Genomic DNA, 7,522 nt, shown 5'->3' on the forward strand with positions numbered 1-7,522 from the left:
CACCTAATGCAAAGTATATATATTCCATTATGAAGGCTTCTATGAACCTTATTTCCTTGTGCTAGTCTTAGAGGGAATGTAGACCCAAGTATTGGTACTATGTCCATCCTTTCCTTCCTAACAATAACATAATATACCTTCATTTATCAATTGAATTATCTAAATCCCTTTTTGTAAGTCATTATTAATTCTATTGAGACATGTTTATTGCTAAAGAGAAGTGAAAAAGAAAGTGTGTAAATTATTAAATTTAGGAAACTTCAAGCACATGATAGATATCAGAGGGAAGACACAAAAAATCAATTGTCATTCAAGTGTGGAAAATTTGGAAGAAGATAGTTATGCACATCAAGGTAAAATATACCCTTGAAAAGTAGATTTTTGTTTTGGTAGGAATGTGCAGAGGTCATCTATGGTGGCCAGACACATGGCACTAGAACTCTGTGGACTACTACATTTACACAGGGTTCTCTAGGTCTTCAATTCTAAGACCATGTGATTTTTTTTTTTTATCTTGATATTTTCATTCTGAACATTGTCTCTCTCAGAGCCTGGTGGACCTGATTGTTCCTCAGAGTGTAGGTGAAAGGGTTCAGCAGCAGGGTCACCACCGTGTTCATAAGGGCCGCCTTCCTGTTGGAGTCCAGCCTGTTCTTTTGGTTTGGTTTCACATATATAAACACACAGCTGCCATACTTCAGAGAGAGAACTATGAGGTAAGAGGAGCAGGTGGTGAAAGCTTTGTGTTTCTCCTTGGCTGAAGGAGGTTGCATGATTGTAACTACTATGTTGCTGTATGCAATGATGGTTATGATAATGGATGTCAAAAGAATAACCAAAGCACGGACTAAGGCCAAAATTTCAGTGGACCTGCTGTCAGAACAGGAGAGATGAATCAAGGGGCCAAGTTTACAGAAGAAGTGGGGGATGACATGGGAACCACAGAAGGATAACTGGGAAACCTTCACTACCAGCCCAGTGATGGGAGGGAAGGCCAAAGCGAAGCAGTCAGTGGCCAGGAGGAAGCAAGTATTCAGGTTCATGATGGTCGGGTAATGCAGAGGCTTGCAAATGGCCATATACCGATCCAGAGACATCATTGCTATGAGGAAGAAACCTACTGCTCCCAGATATAAAAAGACAAAGGCTTCTATCAAACAAGCAAGAAAGGAAATGATTTTTTTGTCTACAAGAAAGATGACCAGCAACTTATTAATAACACTTATGACACCACACTCCAAGAAGGAGAAAATGCTGAGGAACAACTACATAGGTGTGTGGAGCTGGGAGTCAGCGGGTATGACGTTGATTATGACAGCATTGCCTGCAATGGATGCCAGGTATGCCAGCAGGTGCCAGGAAGAGGATCTTTCCCAAGTGTTGGATTGCAGGAAACCCCTCCAAGGTGAATTAATTCTTTCTTTCTTTCTCTCCTTTCTTTCTTTCTTTCATTTTTAAAAGATATTTATTTATTTATTTATTTATTTATTTATGTGGCAGAGAGAGAGGAGGAACCAGGCTCCCTGCTGAGCAGAGAGCCCGTCCGATGTGGGGTTCGATTCTGGGACCCTGGAATCATGACCTGAGCCGAAGGCAGAGGCTTTAACCCACTGAGCCACCCAGGCGCTGCTCCAGGGTGAATTATTGAACAGTTGTTCTCTTCTCCATTTCCATGAGCATCTCTTTCCACAGTAGTATCACTGTTGCTCTAATCTACAGTAAAGACGTTGGGAAGCACAATTGTTTTAGTGGGGCGTACGATTAAGATGTTTGCCTATTTAAGAAAGTGGTTAGGCTGATAGCAAAGTGGTTTAGGCAGTTGGTTCTTGAATCATAAAGGCCAGATTTTAATACTAGTTCAGTAGTGACTTCCAACTCCTGAGAAAGAAATCATCTTTGGAAAGGTAGTTAAGCTTTGTGGACCTCACTTTCAACCTCTGTAGAATAAAGATGATAGGATCTACCTCTTCACATTCTTCTGAGAATTAAGATAAAGCACATAACTCACTTAGCATATGCCAACGTTTCCTGTGTGTTCCTCTAGGTCTAATTTTAACATAGTGGTCATTAATAGAATGCTTAAAGAAACATCATCAGTAGGCAGAGGTATTGACATTTTCATAGTTCTATCATTTTATTGTGTTTAATGATATTATCAATTTTCAGTAAACATAACAGTAAGTTTAGTAATATTCCCTTTGAGTATCCCCTTAATAATGTAACACATTCTATGGTCCAAGTCGTCATCATCATGATGTGTTGAGAGCTTGAGCTTGTTCTATGCTAGTCACTGAAATTCAGTATTCCTATTACTCATAACAATAATCAGAAGTTCCTTCTATCGTAGCAGAAACTGAGGCTTACAGAGTTCCAGATAGCTTAGGTCACATAGCTGACTTTAGACTGACTGCCAGATCCAGAATCCGTGGTGCTTCCAAGTGCAGTGTCAAAACATTTTAAATTGGACCAAATCTATTGTTGTTGTTTTTTCAACCTTAAGAAATAGATTCATTTTATTTATCTTAATTGTTTCTATCTTTAGTTAGTATCACTGATGAGTTTTTGAAATGTGGAATGACATGGGGCTTAGAGAGGATCTGTGTTAGTACAGGCATTTTACAGAAGAGACTGGAGACCAGAGATATTGAGGACTGCTCAAAAATAGCTAAACTGTATATCTAGGATTTACCACTCAGCTTCCAGTTTTATGCTGGCCAGTGATGGAGGTGGGAGTGCTAATACTTCCTGGATTAACCCACTTGGGTGGATATGCTGGGCACCTGGCACTCTTACATTCTCTCTTACATCAAAGCTCAGTGCTTTTTTTTTCTTTCTTTCTTCTTCAATCAGTAATTTCTCTCAGGATGGTTTTGGCTCTAGCATCTCAATACTGGGCTAAAGGTTAGCTGTGAGGAATGTGTCTCTCTCATTAACTTACCATGGATCAGGTCCTTGAAGGGCTGCTCATGAAAGCAAACTGCTCATCCCTGAGTGGCACAGTCTAAAGGAGCCTCTCCTGTTCCTGTTGACCCCAGTAAGCCCACCAAGTTACCAGGATGCCTGAGGCCAGGCACATAACAGAAGTCACTACATGGGAGGCAGAGCTTCCTTCCTTTGCAGCTCTTGTCTTCTAAGAAATCAAGAGCTTGCTCTGGGCTGAGAGGAACTATAAGGAAACTCATTTGTCACAGCCTGTTGTCCCAGAGTGGGGGTGAATATGTATCCCATGCTGCCAGTGTTCTGAATGACAAAGCCCTGTTTCAGTAACCCAGACCTTTCATAGCACAAGTCATCTACACTGAAACCTCAGAGAGGAGCAGACAGATAAAACAATCACATTTTATGAGAACTTACATTTTTTCTCTGCTCATCACTGAAATTTAGTATTTCTATTACTCACCATAATAATCATGAGCTCTTTCTTGTAAAAGCAGAAACTAAAGCTTAGAAAGTTCTAGGGATCTTAGATCACATAGCTGGGACTTTAGCCAGAATGCCCAAATTTGAAGTAACTGCTGTTTCCAAATACAGTGACAAAATATTTTAAAACAGGAACAAATGTATTCTTGATGTCCTGTCAACCTTAAGTGAAAAATTAGCTTTATTTATCTTCATTGTTTCTCTCCTCAGACAATAGCACTGATGTGTTACAGACCTGTGGAATGACATGGGGCTTAGAGAGGATCTACTTTAGTGCAAGCATTTTATAGAAGGAGTTGGAGACCAGAGGTATTAGGGGCTGCTCAATAGTATGAGGTAAGTTGTAAATCTAGGATTTACCACCCACCTTCACATGGTTCATGCTGGCCTGTGACAGAAGAGGGTATGATAGTAGTTCATAGGATTAACCCAGTTATGAGGATGTGCTGGGCACCTGACACTCATGCACTCACGCTTACATCCAAGGTCGGTGAACATTCTCTCTTCAGTCCTCTCCATCAGTAACTTCTGTCAGGTTGGTGTTTGGTTCCTGCTTATCAACAATGTGCTGAAGGTTGGCAATGAGGAATGTGTCCTTCTCAGTAAAGCATCGTGGGCCTGGTGTTCTGGGGGCAGCTCATGGAACTGAGCGGCTCACCCCTGAGTGGCACAGCCTGAAGGAGCCTCTCCTTCTGTTCCTGTTGACCCCAGTAAATCCACCAAGTTACCAGCATGCCTGAGGCCAGGCACACAGCCAAGAGTCAACATATGGGGGAGCAGGGCTTCCTTCCTTCACAGTGATGGTTGTCTATGAAATCAAAAGCTTGTTCTGGGCTGAAGGAAAAGGAGAGAGAGAAGGAAACTCATTTGTCACAGCCTAGGGCCCCGGGTTGGAGTGGCGGTGAATATGCATCCCATGCTGCCAGTGTTCTGACTGCCAGCGCCCTGTTTCCTAAGTGAAACAAGGCTACGTGGCACCTTGAACCACTGTAGCCCCAGAAAGGAGCAGAGGGACTAAAACAAGCACATTTTACTGCTCTGAATTCTGGGCTAGAGCTGGACTCCCAGATTACTTAGGGTTCTCATGAAAGGTCTGGCTCTGCCTTCCCCATTGTAGAAGCCCACCTAACATGCAATATTGCTGTCACCTCCTATAGCAGTTAATGGGAGCACACAGCTTCTTACTGGTTTAGCCCTCGGTGCTGTTGAGACAAGGATCCTTCTGTAGCAGAGCTCCATGTCGTGGGCACACCTGTTCCAAACACCTTCTCTTGCACATGCCCTTCCATCATATGTTCACCTTTCCATGTGGAGAAGCATCCTTGTTTTACTGCATCAACAATGAAGCAATGCTGACATGCAATTCTGAGGCTCTGATAGTTTTACCACAAGACTGTTTGGTCACCAAGCAGGATGGACCCAGTCAGTGAGCAGAAAGTGTGGACCCCCAAGCCTTACTAGATGCTGAAGAGACAAGGGCAGAAAGTAAAGTCACAGCTGTTATCTTACGGGCAGCCAATTGGTTACTGTTGAGAACAAGAATTACTGATGCAACATTTGTATTTATCTTCCCTTGTGTGTGGTAGCACTGACTGCCAGATGTCCACACTGTTCTCTGCCAAGATTTTTCAAGGAAATTATATGACAATTTCTCAAGGGTTTTTAAAGTTCCAAGTTGAATATTCATCCTGATTTTAGGTAAAATTCTAGACTACAATTTTCTACATCTGATGATGTATACACTGAAACCAGAGCATAGTTGTTAAAACAAGATACTTTGTGGTAAGAAACAGTGGGATCACACTCTGGCTTTCATGAGACTTTGGGGAAAATACTGGAGAAGTCCTCCTTTTTATTCACAATTTCTTCATGCTTTCACTGACATTATGATTCTTTTAATTGCATATTTTCATCTGAAGAATATGTTCATTGTGCTCCCCAGTCTTTTTGAAAAAGGAAAGCATGCATTTTTTTCCTCTTCAGGGAAGAAAGGGACATGCGTGGTAGGTGGTTTTTGTAACATCTGTAACCAGTCAGACCCCTCTCTCTTGAAAAGTTTCCGTATGTGGCTCCCCAGATCTTTCTAGTTGCAGAAGAGTAAGAGATGTGAGCCTGAGGGTGGGGAAGCTGTACCCATAGCAACTACTGAGTTGGGGGGTGCTTCTTCTTCTGGGTATGTCAGCTGGGCATTGGTGGCAGGAGTGACCCATTTTTCTATGGCCTCTGGATTCCCATCCAGAGCCTGATAAGGGGACTAAACTCTTGCATTTGCTGGAAATCACGGGGTATATCGTAGCTGGAAATTTGTTCTGCCTGAATCTGCCCTCATCATTACTGATATTACAAGGTTAAGGAAAATATTATAGAAACTTTCATAAGTATTCCTATGGGTTTCACCTTCCCACAAGTATACAAAATCACTTTTAGAACATCTGTCCATCTATACACCCTGTTCTCAGTTCATGGCAAACTTGGACTTAATGGTCATATTCTCAGTTAGAGGTGAGGGAGAATAAAGAATAATGGGAGAAGAGTTACATCAGCTAGAGCCATGTGAGACTATACATTTTCATGCTCATATTAAGGCTCATTTGCAGGGGTTTTAATATTATTCAGTGCCAGCTTCATGGTGCAGAAATACCTATCATACCTGAGTGAGTCCCAATACCAGTACAATGGTGGGAATGTGGGAGGAGAGGGTCTGGGTTTGATGGGAAGTTTTACAAAGTGGACACTCAAAGAAATGGGTTGAACTAACTCTATATTGTATCCAGCATAAGTCGTGGTGAGCTAATACCAAGAAATATTTCTAATTGTCCCTGGTCTACTTTCTCTTGTCTGAATAGTGCCTTCTTGGATTTCCAAAACACACTAATTCTTTATGGTATTTAAAGGATACCTTGAGATCTCATTTATTAAATACATTTCAAACATTCCTCATGCTTTGAGTGTGTAAGTATACAGTTTGAATTAGGGGAGGAATAGTTTTTAAGGTTTTGTTTGTAATTATAAAAATATTTGGAGATTATTTCCCTTCTTATGTGTGGAGTTGGTTTGATTTGTTGTTGATTCTCCAGTGCTTTAAGGTGTAGAGACAGCTGCTGTGTTCTGGATTTTTCAGGTTTTTTTGAGGGATGCTTGGATGGCTATGTATTTCCCCTTAGGACTGCCTTTGCTGTATCCCATAGGTTTTGGGCCGAAGTGTCTTCATTCTCATTGGTTTCCATGAATTGTTTCAGTTCTTCTTTGATCTCCTGGTTAATCCAAGTATTCTTAAGCAAGGTGGTCTTTAGCTTCCAGGTGTTTGAGTTCCTTCCGAACTTTTCCTTGTGATTGAGCTCCAGTTTCAAAGCATTGTGATCTGAGAATATGCAGGGAATGATCTCAGTCTTTTGGCATCGGCTGAGTCCTGATTTGTGACCCAGTATGTGGTCTATTCTTGAGAAGGTTCCATGTATACCTGAGAAGAATGAGTATTCTGATTTTTAGGGTGGAATGTTCTGTATATATCTATGAGGTCCATCTGTTCCAATGTGTCGTTCAATGCTCTTGTTTCTTTATTGATTTTCTGCTTCGATGATCTGTCTATTTCTGAGAGAGGCGTGTTAAGATCTCCTATGATTAGTGTATTCAAATCAATATGACTCTTTATCTCGATTAACAGTTTTCTTAAGTAATTGGCTGTTCCCATATTGGGGGCATAGATATTTACAATTGTTGGATCATCTTGGTGGATAGTCCCTTTAAGGATTATGTAGTGTCCTTCTGTATCTCTGACTACAGTCTTTAATTTAAAATCTAATTTATCTGATACGAGAATCGTTACCCCAGTCTTCTTTTGAGGCCCATTGGCATGAAAAATGTTTCTCCATCCCTTCACTTTCAGTCTGGGTGTATCTTTAGGTTCAAAATGGGTCTCTTGTAGACAACATATGGATGAGTCCTGTCGTTTTATCCAATCTGCAACCCTGTGCCGTTTTATGGGTGCATTTAGGCCATTCACATTGAGAGTGATTATTGATAGATACGTTTTTATTGACATCGTGTTACCTTTGAAGTCTTCTGTACCCCAGTGTTTATAGCAGCAATGGCCACGGTTGCC

At 41.3% G+C, this 7,522-nt stretch overlaps 1 pseudogene across 1 annotated transcript; it reads right to left on the reverse strand.

The window, feature by feature from the left end:
• Positions 1 to 509: 509 nt before the first annotated feature.
• LOC309859364 (olfactory receptor 6C74-like) lies at positions 510 to 1,410 on the reverse strand (annotated as a pseudogene). The gene has a single exon. The product of its transcript is annotated as an olfactory receptor 6C74-like (transcript).
• Positions 1,411 to 7,522: the final 6,112 nt, after the last annotated feature.

The sequence above is a fragment of the Mustela nivalis genome (genome assembly GCF_964662115.1).
Source record: "Mustela nivalis genome assembly, chromosome: 2".
Taxonomy (NCBI): domain Eukaryota; kingdom Metazoa; phylum Chordata; class Mammalia; order Carnivora; family Mustelidae; genus Mustela; species Mustela nivalis.